Below are 15181 nucleotides of genomic sequence, written 5' to 3' on the forward strand. Positions count from 1 at the left end.
AAAAGATACATAGAACAAAGACATAAAAGACAGATGGCAGATTTCTTTTTGTTTATGAATCAGGCCTTCAAGCCTTTTTGCATTTGGTTTCCTGAAAAGTTTGAAATCTCAAAAGGTCACAATCATCTTTTCCTTTTGCTTGTGAGAGAGCGAGAGCAGAGCACACTGCATTGCATAGAGGGCCTTTAATAATAAAATGTCTCTCTAGGCAGACCAGATCAACTGCACGCTGAATATTACTACACACACAGTAGAAAATGGGGGTCAGGCTTTGATCTCAGTTACTGATTTTATCCAGTGGGGCACATTCTTCCCTAGTATCATTTGAAAGAAATGGCGTTACACCAAGCATAAATCTGACTCAGTATGAACTTTGATCCATACTCATCATTCCTAGTAACCTCCACTTTATTTCTCCATCACTGCCCCCCTATCTCCTTGGGTTGCAACCTTGGAATTCTCTTCAGTTCATTTTTCTCTCCCATATGTAGGCTGTCCTGAAGTCCTGCCACTCTTCTATAATATCACCAAAACCAATCCCTCCCTTTCTGATCCTGCTGCTAAATTCCTTGTCCAACCCTTTGTTGTCTTCTGAGTTAATCACTGTAACCTCCCCTTCTCTGGTTTCTTGCATCTCACCTCTCCCCTTACAATCTCCCCAAAATGCTGTTTTGGTCACATCACCCCATTTAAACTCCCTTCACTGGCTTCATGACATTAAGTTCAATCTACTTGTGCCTACTTTCAAAGACATGTAGCTTGCTGCTACCTCATTTCTGCTCTTATTTCCACCTATTTCTCCTTCACTCACTGTGTTCTGTGCTATCAATTGAACTCTCTCTTCATCTCCTTTTCCCTCCTTCTGCTTCCTGCCCTCTTTCATGCTGCCCCCTGCATTCGGAAAAGTCAGTAAGAATGATAGGACAGGTACCATCTCTCGGTCATACCCCTTCTTATAGCTCATTTCTCCCCGTAAGCTGTTTTCTTGGTCTTTTCATGATCTTTTCTCACACCTGAACTGTTGTTTATTATTATAAACACCATAGAGGCAGCACCATAAATATACATGGCATTTTACACAGGAAACTCAATGACACAGTCTGATCTACATCCCAGTCTTGCAAAGACTTATACACGTATTTAACTTCAAGCACATTTTAATCCCCTGAGTTTGAGACTATTCGCATGTTTCAAGCTAAACACCAGCTTTGCTGACTCAGGGCCCTCATCTCTTAGGCCAGGTCTTACACTTAAAATGGTGCATTGGTGCAGCTGCGCCGCTTTAGTGCTTAAGTGAAGACGCTCCTATGCTGATGAGAGAGCTCTCCCTGTGGCGTAGTTAATCCACCTCTCGGAGAGGTGGTACCTATGTTGACAGGAGAAGCTCTCCCATCGACATAGCACTGTCTGCACGAGGGGTTAAGGTTGGTACAAGTATGTCGCTCAGAGGTGTGGATTTTTCACCGACATAGGTCTGTACAGACATAGGTCTGTAGCCTTGGTCTAAGGCCATTCACTGTACCTTACTGTCATACTATATAAATTTAGGTGACATCTACACTGTACACTTCTGGCAGTGACATGTAGAATATGTATAGCTACATGCCACAGTGAAAAGAGGCTGTGTCCATACTGCGGTAAGTATCTACACATGTTAGTGAAAGGCTCTTGTGAGGGGGAGGTACTGGGGAAAGGCTCTGGCAGCTGGCTGCAGTGGGGTAAGACTCTGGCAGCAGGATATTACACTGCTAAAAATGTTTTTTGCCATTTAGTTTTCCTAGTTTTTTTAAACAGAAAGAAAAATGTTTGTTGGTAGGAGTTGTGGTCATTTAGAAATGTGTAGTTCTTACAGCTTTTAGAGCACTAAGAAGAGTTGTCCTTTTAACAGGAAGGGTTTCTCAATCGTGCTCTGCTCTAATATTGTAGAAGTTAGAGTGAGAATAGAGAGGAGGAGCTCTACACATCCATCAGGCCCAGGGAGGTATTAAATGGCCCATTCATCACAATGAGGTGTTCCCAATTGAAAGAAAATACCTGCTGGAGAGGAATAAAGCCTGAAATACCAGCTCTTCCCCAGCCCCCAGGTATTCTGGTTTTTGTTTTTGTTTTTTCTCTCTGTCCTCTAAAGAATGGCCCCAGGCGGAGATGGGCCATCTGACAGAGAGAGCCAGAGCTTGGCGGTTGCATGGAGCATTCTCTCTCTCTCTCTCAGGTGCTTGGCTGGCTAGTTCTTGCTCACATGCTCAGGGTCTAACTGATCAGCATATGGGTACAGGTCACTTGCTGGGATTATCTAGGTACATCTTACTTAATCATTTACCTGCCTTTGTGGGAGCCTTGGGCACTGGTCACCTTGGTTCCTCCTATTCTCTGCCTGTGGCATATAATAGTCTAGTCTCCTGTGGGCTGTAATACCTTGGTCTAATTTTGGTTTCATTTTGCATCATGGGCAGGTATGGGTGAGTGGTCTGTGATACACAGGAGGTCAGACGAGATGATCTGGGGGTCCCTTCTGGCCTTAAACCCTATGATGTGTGAACTGCTCTGCTCATATCGGTGGGTGTTCCCTTCCCCTGTGTCCAGTGATGGAGAGTTTCTGATGTGTCCCCACCCCAGTGTCAGTAGTGTGCTCTTGGTGCATACTCCAACCATGACTGTTCCCAGTCCCCCATCCAAAGGGTTAGGGCTTCCCCAGATCTTTACTCACAGGAGGGGATAGAGAGATGGGTAGACCCCCATAGATGAGCAGTGGCCCCCAGATCCTGGCACACTCACACCGGGCAGGGAACAGCACTCAGAGAACCCCAGGAGGCAGTGACTCCCAGCAGAAATAGATGAGGGGTTTGTGGGGCCCTGGGCCAGAGCAAGTGGGGGCCCCGCCCCACCCCTTCCATCTGCAGTCCCCCCCGCCAGCTCCCCCTTGCTCCTGCCAAGGAGCGGGATCAGGGCGTGGGGGTTTCTCCCGCACCCTGGCAGGAGCACTGGGTGGGCGGAGCATGGCAAGCCCCTGCGCCCTGACTCCACTCCCTTGCAGAAGCGCTGGGTGGGCGGGCAGAGTGGGGCAAGCGCCCGCACACTGACCCCATGTGATGGGTTGGGTCACAGAGACTGCCACCTGATGCGCTGAGACTACCTCTGAGCCTGTTTTCCCTGGCAGCTTGGGACTTCAGTACCCTGCCCTGTTGAGCCAGACACGCTAGCCTGCTACAAACACCGACCCAGGTCTGAACCATGTCCCCCAAAAGCTGCAGATTTAACAGAAAACAGCTTAGAAAGTGCTCTTGTCTCTAGCATCCAGACACCCAGTTCCCAATGGGGTCCAAATCCCAAATAAATCCATTTTACTCTCTATAAAGCTTATCCAGGGTAAACTCATAAATTTTCTGCCCTCTATAACACTGAGAGAGAGAGATGCACAGCTGTTTGTTCCCCCAGGTATTAGTCACTAACTCTGAGTTTAGTAGTAAGCAAAAAGTGATTTTATTAAATATAAAAAGTAGGATTTAAGTGGTTCCAAGGAATAACAGACAGAACAAAGTAAGTTACCAAGCAAAATAAAATAAATCATGCAAGTCTAAGCCTAATACAATAGGAAACTGAATACAGGTGAAATCTCACCCTCAGAGATGTTCCAATAAGCTTCTTTCATAGACTAGACTCCTTTCTAGTCTGGGCCCAATCCTTTCTCCTGGTACAGTCCTTGTTCTAGCTCATGTGGTAGCGAAGGGATTTCTCATGACTTCAGCCCCATTTATTCTGTTCCACCCCCCTATGTACCTTTGGTACAAGGCAGGAATCTTTGTCTCTTTGGGTCCCCACCCCTCCTTCTCAGTGGAAAAGCACCAGGTTTAAGATGGATTCCAGTACACGGTGACATGGTCACATGTCCTGTGAGACCCCAAGCCTTCATTCTTCCTGGCCTGACTCACAGGAAGGCTTGCAAGTAAACAGAGCCATCTATAGTCAATTGTCCTAGTTGATAGGAGCCATCAAGATTCTAAACCACCATTCATGGCCCACACTTTGCATAACTACAATAGGATCTCAGAATTATATTTTATATTCCTAGTTTCAGATACAAGAATGATACATTCATACAAATAGGATGAACACAGTAGCTTATAAGCTTTGTAATGATACCTTACAAGAGACCTTTTGCGTGAAGCATATTCCAGTTACATTATATTCACACTTAGCATATTTTCATAAAATTGTATGGAGTGCAATGTCACACCCCACTCCTTGGCAGGAGCACCGGGTCTGTGGGCAGAACGGGTGTGGGCATGGGGGTGCCCATTTTTCCAGGGGCCCCAATTTGCCTAAGGCCCCAGGGCAGAGGTCCCGTTGACCCAGTGGTTAATCTGCCACTGAATCTCAGCTCCCAGATCATATGAAAGGGTTGAGGAGTGGAAGGTCAGACACCCCCAGAAATGCAAGCCCCCTCCAGAACATGGCTTACATGGGGGAACAGGGAGGGGAGTGAGACTGTCATTGGTGGGCAGGAGCCTCCAAGAGCCTTGCACACACACACAGGGGGCAGGAATCAGGGCTCAGACACCCCCAGGGGGTAGAGACCCTCAGATTCCAGCTCACATAGGGGGCAGAGAGAGAGAGAGAATGAGATTCAGACCTCCCCCCAGATAGGCAAGCCCCATCCAGTACCTGACTCATATGAGGGGGAGCAGGGAAGAGGGGGTCACACCACTGTAGACTGGGGGCCCAGTTCATGGGACACACACAGGAAGAATATGTGGGGCTGACAGACACCCCTATCCTTATTCTCCCCCAGTCTCTGTCACTCATTCCATGTCCCCCGCCTAGTGTCCTACTCCTCTCCTCCCTCCCATTCCACCTGATCCCAACCCCTCTCTCCCTATTCCTCCATCCTGATCATCCTCCCCTCCCAGTAAGCTTTTGCTTGTGTTTATTTTCTTTTCAAAACAATAGTTCCAGTGCCTTCTGAATACTCTACTGTACACTCAGTACTTTGCCCCAAAATAAAAATCCCCCTTTGATAAAGACAGATGGGAGGCATGTGTATCTGTGTTTACTGCTGCAAATTTCTGCCCTAGTGGATTTAAACTCATAGTGTCTGGGGAAAGTGGTCCAAGTTAAGTACTATAACACAACTTCAGAGCCACCCAAGGCCTGTGCCAGAGAGTTCATTTTCCAGACAGTTAGCCTCTCTCTCTGTGCATGCTCAGTGTAATCCATTAGTTATACAAATAGGGGCATAAGATCTAGCATGCCTAACTGGAGAAGTAACTCTCTCTTTTTCAAATAATATTTTCATTTGATTTCGTCCAAAGGGCTGGTGGGTGCAATGTCTTAACCCTCAAGCATCTGAGACCTTGGTGCGGTGATCTTAACTGCCACAGAGAGTTGGTGGGAGCAAGACAAAGACAAAGAAAAGTGTAGGCCCTCTATTTAAAAGGGAAAGGGCGTTAATAACTGTCAGTCTTCTCTAAAAAGGTTAATGGTGACCAGATATGCAACACAATTAATATTAACAACAGGGCGGGGGGGGGAGGAATGCAAGCTAGAAATAGGGGAAGAACAGGTTAAAGACTATTTAAATAAATTAGATTTGTTCAAGTCAACAAGACTTGAAGTTCATCCTAAGGTTCTTAAGGAACTAACACAAGCAATCTCTGAGAACTCATGGGGTATGGGTGAAGTCAGGGGACTGGAGAAGGGCAAACATAGCACCTATCTTTAAAAAGGGTCGGAAAGAGGACTTGGGAATTATAGGCTGGTTAGTCTAATTTTGATAATCGGAAAGATACTGGAATAAATTATGAAACAATCAATTTTAAGCACCTAGAGGATAAATAGGATTATAAAGAATAGTCAACATGGATTTGTCAAGAACAAATCATACCAAAACCCTAATTTCCTTATTTGACATGGTTACCAGTCTTGTGAATGGGGGGAAACAGTAGATGAAATATCTCTTGATTTTAGTAAGGCTTTTGACACAGTCCCACATGACATTTTCATAAGCAAACTAGGGAAATGTGGTCTAGATAAAATTACCATAATGTGGGTGTGCCATTGATTTAAAGGCCATACTCAAATAGTAGTTACCAATGGTTTGCTGTCAAACTGGGAGGGCATATCCAGTAGAGTCCTGCGAGGGAGGGATAGCTCAGTGGTTTGAGCATTGGCCTGCTAAACCTAGGGTTATGAGTTCAATCCTTGGAGGGGGCCACTTAGGGATCTGGGGCAAAAATTGGGGATTGGTCCTGCTTTGAGCAGGGGGTTGGACTAGATGACCTCCTGAGGTCCCTTCCAACCCTGGTATGCAATGATTCTATGACAGTTCTGGGTCCAGTACTAGTCAATATTTTAATTAATTACTTGGATAACGGAGTGGAGAGGATGCTTATAAAATTAGCAGATGGCACCAAGCTGGAAGGGGTTGCAAGCACTCTGGGGGACAGTATTAGTACTCAAAATAACCGTGACAAATTGGAGAATTGGTCTGAATTCAACAAAATGAAATTCAATTAAGACAAATGCAAAGCACTACACTTATGAAGGAAAAATCAAAAGCACAAGTACAAAATGGGGAATAACTGGCTCGGGGGGTAGTACTGCTGATCTGGGGGTGATTGCGGATCACAAACTGAATATGAGTGAACAATATGATGCAGTTGCAAAAAAGGTTACTACCATTCTGGGGTCTATGAACAGGAGTATTGTACATAAAACACAAGAGGTAATTGTCCCACTCTACTTGGCACTGGTGAGGCCTCAGCTGGATTACTGTGTCCAGTTCTGGGTGCCACATTTTAGGAAAGATATGGACAAATTGGAGAAGGTCCAAAGGAGAGCAACAAAAATGATAAAAGGTTTAGAAAACCTGACTTATAAGGAAAGGTTAAAAAAACTGGCCATGTTTAATCTTGAGAAAAGAAGACTGAGGGGAAACTGTGATGAGGTGTCCACCGCACACAAAGCCTGAAGGGGTTAAGGTGACCAGGTCAATTAACTGCCTAGGCTGCACCTGGAGGAGAAGCCAGGGATCAAGGTCTAATTAGACACAAGGTTCAGCAGGACACAAACAGGAGTGGGGCCTGTATAAAGCCAAGGAGCTGAGCGGAGTGGTAGGGAGAGAAACTGCAGTCACTCTCAGTGTGACAGATGGTGAGGTAGAAAAGCAGCTCAGGGATACAGCAGTGCGGTCCAGGAGTGTGCAGAACTTGACTGTTTGTTGTAGGGTCCCTGGGCTAGAACCCAGGGTAGAGGGCAGGCCTGGGTTCCGCTACCAGCCATTGGGCAGCGGTGCCATTAAGGGGCAGTAAGAGAAAAAACTGCCTGGGACAGTGGGTCCTGAGATCCTTTGATACCCTGGAAGGAGATGACTACTGTGACCTGGCTGAAGGGCCAAGCCACAAAGTGGGAGCAAGTGAGTCCTGAGAGAATGAGACTGTGAGAGTGATGGAGTGCAACTGCAGGAAGGGGCATTGGCCTGGCAGAGCGACTCCCCAGGAGACACTCCTGCAGTGAGTAGAGTATCCCATGACAGGGACTGATAAGTCTTCAACTATGTCAAAGGCTGTTATAAAGGGGATTATGATCAATTGTTCTCCATGTCCACTGAACATAGGGCAAGAAGTAATGGGCTTAATCTGCAGAGGAAGGTGGAAGCTAGATATTAGGGGGAAATTTTCTAACTATAAAGGTAGTTAAGCTCTGGAATTGGCTTCCAAGGCAGGAATCCCCATCACTGCAAGTTTTTAAAAGAACCGGCTGAACAAACATCAGGGATGGTTTAGGTTTACTTGTTCCTGCCTCATTGCAGGGAGCTGGACTTAATGAGTTCTTGAGGTCCCATCTATGCCAGCATTTCTATGATTCTATGATCTGAGCCCTGGTTGGGTCTCTATCTGAGAGTAAAAAAATGTTGCCAGAATGTGTCAACTTTTAACGGGTGTGTGTGTGTGAAAAAAGCAGCTTTTAATACCCCCTGAGAGCTGTATCTCAGGAATCCCGTAGTGGAATGCCCTCAAATTTGGACCACTGACCATACTTTATACCGTTAGGAGGCAATTCAAATTTCAAGGCAATTTGACTAACCATACAGATTTTAGAACAGTCGAACTTTAAACAGAAAGCTCATCTGAACCTTAAAACTCAGCTATAATCCACAATCATAGGAGATTAGGATTGGAAGAGACCTCAGGAGGTCATCTCGTCCAACCCCCTGGTCAAAGCAGGATCAACCCCAACTCAATCATCCCAGTCAGGGCTTTGTCAAGCTGGGCCTTAAAAACTTCTGAGGATGGAGATTCCACCACCTCCCTAGGTAACCCATTCCAGTGCTTCACCACCCTCCGAGTGAAATAGTTTTTCCTCATAACCAACCTAGACCTCCCCCACATAACTTTTCTTTCGAAAATAAACTTTTTACAAAACAGCAAACAATGAGACTACATACATTCTTTTGTGCCAAGGACCACGCCCCCTGCTATGTTTGAAATTCACCTATTACACTGTGAGTGCTACCAACCACAAATAATATTGAGATGAAGCTTTAAAAACTCAGCTTTAATCAGTAAACTCTAATTTACTCCCTGTGCTTTGGTGAAACAGATTTTTACTTCCCACACTTTCTCCCAAGGCTGAGTAACTTCTTCACTGATTCCCCTTAATACACCACAGGATTAGAGCTAACCTCTCTAGCACTTCAGGTTTGTAAAGCAGTGGCTGTGCTTTCATGTCACCATAGCACTGAAGGACATTGTGAAGGTAAACACGAGGAGCCTCCAAAGACCAAGCAGCTCCCAGATTAAGCAGTGTTGGCGATTCACTAGGTGGCACCCTTCCTCCTGAGTCAATGCTGAGGCAATGTCCCAGCATAGTGCTCTGATCTAACCCAGCGGTCTCCAAACTGGGATGCGCCCACCCCAGGGGGTGCGCAAGATGATCCCAGGGGGTGCATGGCAGGCAGCAGCTCTGCACGTCCATGGCTGGTGTTCCCCTCCAGCGGCCCGCCTGCGGCGGTGTTGGATCATATTAAAGAAGTTCTGTATTAAAATCACAAATGAGTTTGATTCCTGATAATTAGTAATACCCTGGAATTTAAACTAAGAGGTCTCTTGGTTTTTGGAACTGTTTCTTTCCCTCTCTGTGAGAACTTTGGGGTCTGATTCTGCAAACCAACTTCCAGGAGCATCAGATGTGCATCTGACAAGGCCCTGCTCCCTCCTCATGTCCAGGCCATCTGGCCAGGGGCTTGGTATGAGCAACTCTAAGGCTGGTAACTATGATAACAACCTTGCAGAACCTGTGTGTGTGTGTGTGTATGAATGAATGTGTGAATAAATATGAAATTGAATGGAATGTTATAGCTATAACTAACTGCTTACTATGATTCTTTTTGCCTTTTCCCCTTTAATAAGATCCTGTTGTTTTTTATTTTATTGGTATAACAGCTGGTCTTCAGGTCTTCTTCCTTCGGTGGCGCGTCTGCGGCAGGTCTTCCGCTCTTCACCCTGGGGCTGCACGAGCCAAAAAGTTTGGAGACCACTGATCTAAGCTACTGCTAGGTGTATTTAAGTGGTGAAGGAAGAGAATTTTGTATGTAGTTTGTAAAATCAATTTGTGCAGCAATTTGGTTTCCTTCCAGAAGAAAGGTGTTATATAAATGTGCATAATTATTTTTGACATTACTCCAGGATAAATAAGGATACTAATATGCATGTATTTTTAATACCACTGTGACTGCAGTTGCCTGTAAACTAATTTAAATGCAATTTGTTTTGTACAACTGCTTGCTTATGGGCAAGAGGTAATACAAACACTATATCTCTCAATTACATTTGAATTCACTGTTTTGGAATCTGTATTAAACTAAGTAAATTTAAGATCAGAGACATAAGATAGTAGGATATTTTAAAAAGGAGTCTCTGGCAAAGACATGGGATGGAAAAATAAATCTTCTGTTGTTCAGAGATAACATTATACTAGCAAACTATGGCAGAAATACATTAATGTCTGCATTTTGCTTCACCTTTATACCTCTTCCACCTAGAGATCTCAGAAACTGAAAGAATAATAGACACTATCAATAGAAAGGCAATGGAAGATGGTGAAGTCCGTCACACTCCCAGTGAAGAATTGTTCTTACAGTATATTTTGTGGGCTTTTCACACCTCTAGATAAATGTCCCAAACAAAGGAGCTACCTCCACTTCCTTTTAGAAACTGTTCCACAATCTAATATCTCTTCTTACTGAGAAGACACATCTGTTGTTCAACCTAAATCATCCTTTTGGTAATTATAATCATTTTGGTTCTAGCTATGTCTCTCCCTTGCTATCCTAAATAGTTCCTTCCCTACCCGTTTTTAATCTTCTTCAAATATTTGTAGATTGCAATCACTTCCCTCTTAGTCATCACTTAGCTAAGATGTCTGTATTCAGCTTTTCAGTCTTTCCTCATATTAATCCTTCCAGACATTTAACTATGGTTTTGCTCTTCTCTCAGCACTCAACTCACCATCCACTGACTTCAGTGGAAAGACTCCCACTGACTTCAGTGGGCACTAAATATCCTACAACTTATGTCTGTCTAGTACTAGGGCTAAACAATATGGCTTTCGATCTAAATATAAAGGGTGAAATCCTGACTGACTTGAAAGTCAATGGCAAAACTCCCATTGACTTCCATGGGACCAGGATTTCCACCAAGGTGTCAAGAAACAATGTGCAAGAAAAGGTACATATCTAAAGTTAACTTCGGAATTTCAATAGTAGACTCTGAGCACTAAATAGTAGTACTGTGTGGGAACCAGAACTTCTGTGCTATGGAAAATTTCACAGTTCTGAAATGTTTTTCATGCATATCAGAACAGTTGCCAATGTAAAATGTTTTGTGAAAAAGAAATTTTTGAGAATTACATTCTGGAAAAATTTAAAATTTCTAAGCTAGCCAGCCAGCTCCCTGACAAGTGAGCTGGGCAAACCAGGGATACAGTTGCCCAGGGAGTGGACCAGCCCGCCTGTGTACTTGCCTAGCAGCTGGGGGAGCCGGCCAGGGCGGGTGTTAGAAGCCTGGCAGGCTTTCTGCCTGGTTTCCTTCAAAAGTTTCAACTGAGCTGACACATTGCTGTTTTGGTTCTGCCTAATCAGCATTTTCCAATCAAACTTCCATCAGAAATTTTTCAACCAGCGCTTGCTACTCCCCTAGAATCCACTCCAGTTTTTTATATCACTAATAATGCTACCACAAAAATTCCACAAACTGGCCCACTGTGGATCAGATAGGAATATAAAATGAACAACAATTTTCAATTTCCAATTTAATTTTAGGGGACATGATGTGTGGTGCTAAAATACCTGATCAGGCTGGTCAATTGGTAGGAATCAACAAAACACTTTTGGATATCTGGGCAACTCAAACCTACCTGCTAAAAATCATGAGCTGGGTGGTTTGATGTCTAGAAATATTATTTGACAAGTGATTGCCACTGCATCAGGACAGAGAGAATGAATGGAAAACTGGAATGACCATGACATAGCCAAAGTTGAGGCAGTATTCCAGTGTGGTGCACTGAAAGACAATCCATCCCCACTGTGCTTGCAGGTAGTGGCATCTACTAGATTGGCATCCTTATGGAGCCCTTATAGAGGATGTCAGTAAAAATCAGCACATTGACTTAACTGGCCTATATTCCTAATTAGCAGCTGCTCTCTTTAAAAAGACTAATATACATTTCTGTTTTACTTTGTGTAAAGGAGCTCCAGCCCACTTCCTGACATCAATTTTACACAGAATTCTCCCTTTATTTGAAAAGGGAATGCTGTGTTTGGATCCATGGTGGGCTATGACAGTGTGTAATTGCTGTTATAGGGAAATGAAGTCCTCTGGGGAACCCACTACCCTTACATATTACAGAACTTTCAAGCCACAGGAGCAGGAGCTGGAAAAGGAGGGAGAGAGAGAGAAAGAGAGGAATGTCCTGTGTATATTTAATCTATGGCAACATATGATGTGCAATTTTGCTTTCAAAGCTGGGCAATGAAAATTAAATCAATGAAACAGTCCAATATCCCTGCAGCACTTATACACAACTGTGTATACATCATTCTTTTTATGTGACAGATCTGAGGAACTGTCCCAGACTGAGTTGTCAATAAAGGGTAAATTAAACAGTAAGTCGCCAGGACCAGATGGTATTCACCCAAGAGTTCTGAAGGAACTCAAATATGAAATTGCAGAAATATTAATTGTGATATGTAACCTATCGCTCAAATCAGCCTCTGTACCAAATACATTAGCTACCCTGCAGTTAACGCTGATTTTTTAATTTTTTTTTAAAAAGACTTCCAAGGCTATCCTGACAATTACAGATTAGTAAACCTAATTTGAGTATTAGGCAAAATGGTTGAAACTATAGTAAGGAACAGAATTATCAGACAAACAAATGAACACGATATGTTGGGGAACAGTCAACACAGCTTGTGTAAAGGAAAATCATGCCTCACTAATCTATTAGAATTCTCTGAGAATGTCAACAAGCATCTGGACAAAGGTGATCCAATTGATATAGTGTATTTAGATGTTCAGAAAGCCTTTGACAAGGTCCAGCACCAAAAGCTCTTAACCAAAGTAGGTAGTCAAGGGGTAAGAGGTCCTCTGATGGATCATAACTGGTTAAAAGGTAGGAAACAAAGGGTAGGAATAAATGATCAATTTTCACACTAGAAAGTGTTAAATACCCCATTGGTCTGTTCTTGGCCTGTGCTGTTCAACATCATCATACATGATCTGGAAAAGCAGTAGATGGTTTGCAGAGAATACTAAATTACTCAAGATAAAGGCCAAAACTGACAGCACAGAATTACGAGGGGATCTCATAAAATTGTGTGACGGGACAACTAAATGGCAGATGAAATCCAGTGTTGATAAGTGCAAAGTAATATACATTAGAAAAAATAATCTCAGCTACACATACAAAATGATGGGGTCTAAATTAGCTGTTACCATTCAAGAGATCTTGGAGTCATTGTGAATAGTTCTCTGAAAACATCCACTCAATGTGCAGTGTCAGTCCAAAAAGTTAACAAGGTTAGGTATGTCATAAATATAAAGGGAAGAGTAAACCCCTTTAAAATCCCTCCTGGCCAGGGGAAAGCTCCTCTCACCTGTAAAGGGTTAAGAAGCTAAAGGTAACCTTGCTGGCACCTGACCAAAATGACCAATGAGGAGACAAGATACTTTCAAAAGCTGGGAGGAGGGAGAGAAACAAAGGGTCTGTGTCTGTCTGTATGCTGCTTTTGCTGGGGATAGATCAGGAATGGAGTCTTAGAACTTTTAGTAAGTAATCTAGCTAGGTATGTGTTAGATTATGATTTCTTTAAATGGCTGAGAAAAGAACTGTGCTGAATAGAATGACTATTCCTATCTGTGTACCTTTTTTATAACTTAAGGTTTTGCCTAGAGGAGTTCTCTATGTTTTGAATCTAATTACCCTGTAAGGTATCTACCATCCTGATTTTACAGAGGTGATTCCTTTACTTCTATTAAAAGTCTTCTTATAAGAAAACTGAATGCTTTTTCATTGTTCTCAGATCCAAGGGTTTGGGTCTGTGGTCACCTATTCAGATTGGTGAGGATTTTTACCAAACCTTCCCCAGGAAGAGGGGTACAAGGGTTGGGAGGATTTTAGGGGGAAAGAAGTGTCCAAAATACATTTCCCAGTAAACCCAGTTAAAGTTTGGTGGCCGTGGAAATCCAGGGTTAAAGTATAAAATTAATTTGTACCTTGGGGAAGTTTTAACCTAAGCTGGTGAAAGTAAGCTTAAGAGGTTTTCATGCAGGTCCCCACATCTGTACCCTAGAGTTCAGAGTGGGAAAGGAACCTTGACAAGCTACCATTAGGAAACAGATAATAAAACAGAAAACATCAAAATTATATTATATAAATCCTTGGTGCACCCAAACCTTGAATACTGTGTGCAGTTCTGGTTGCCCCATCTCCAAAAAGATATATTAGAATTGTGTAACCCTTTTGCCATGTGAACCAGGGCCAGGTTCAATATCTAGGGGTTCCTTTCTAACAGTACAACACAGAACTGGCTCGAGCCGCCACCCAGTAACCTGGGAAAATAACAGAACACCCCTCGGTGCCTCTGCGGGACAATATTTCCCCTCTTGCAAACACAGAGTCTGAGTGTAGAAAAGAAACTTTAAATGAAAGGAGGGAAGTTACCTGACATTAATTAGGGAAAATGCCACAAGCAGGATTCATAATCATAAAACCGTGAGCAGGACATCCACCCCAGAGTGTGTGGGGCAGTGTCTTCTGCCTCATGTTCTTGAGTTATACAACCAAAAGTTCCTTTTCTGTGCCCCCCTCTGCTCCCTCACCGTACCCCACTCACAGTGGTTGTCCTGGGTCAGTGAGGACCCAGGATTTTGCATCTGTGTGAGTTCACCTCCACCTGGGGAAGACGGCAACTTGCTTGCTCCACCATCTGAGCACTTGTGCTGGCTGGCCACCCCGCCAGCCGCTCGTCGATTGCCACCTCACCAGCTGCTCATTCACTGGCCAACTATCAGTCACCTTCTGTGTAAGGTAACTGCAATTCGCCATCTTGTTTTCTGTTCATTGTTCTTCACCCGCCATTTTGTGTCCCCTTCTTGCTCCCCCTGTGAATGTGAAACTGCCTAGTAACAACAGTTCAGTGGGAAAATGGTCAGGTGACTTAGGAAGTTCTGCTTGGCAACTGACAGTGATAAAATGCTGTCCATCTGAGAGGCAGCCCAGAGTGCATGTTTATTCCCTGCCAAGACAATGAGTCAAGAAAGAAGAGAAGATGCTTACCTGTACTTGTTCCTTAGATCCTCAGTGTCCTGTGATCGTGGCTCCTGTCCTGTGTTCCTGGTGGTGTCCCTTAGTCCTTCGGTTCCTGTGATTCCTGCCCTGTGTGTCCTGTGCCCTGTGCCAATGAGAATGGTGATGTGTTTACCCTTTTAATTTGTATTCCCCACTCCTGATATTGTTGTGGTTTGGGGCTCTGGGCTTAAAGCCTATTGGTTTGGTTAACACCCAAGTGAGTTTTGTCTGTTAATTGGGAATAGTTGGCGGGAGGGGGTCCTTAAATAAATCTATTTTCATCTATTCCTGCCTCCTTGGTTCAATAAATCACTAGCCAATGATAGATGTGGGA

The 15181-nt window shown here is 43.9% G+C and overlaps 1 long non-coding RNA gene across 1 annotated transcript in view; it reads left to right on the forward strand.

Moving 5' to 3' along the window:
* LOC144261001 (uncharacterized) overlaps positions 1 to 14911 on the forward strand; it is a 35262-nt gene extending 20351 nt beyond the window's left edge. Inside the window, exon 3 of the long non-coding RNA XR_013345114.1 lies at positions 14853 to 14911. This is a non-coding gene — a long non-coding RNA (uncharacterized LOC144261001). The remainder of the gene's footprint in view (positions 1 to 14852) is intronic.
* Positions 14912 to 15181: the final 270 nt, after the last annotated feature.

The sequence above is a fragment of the Eretmochelys imbricata genome, chromosome 2 (assembly GCF_965152235.1).
Source record: "Eretmochelys imbricata isolate rEreImb1 chromosome 2, rEreImb1.hap1, whole genome shotgun sequence".
NCBI lineage: Eukaryota > Metazoa > Chordata > Testudines > Cheloniidae > Eretmochelys > Eretmochelys imbricata.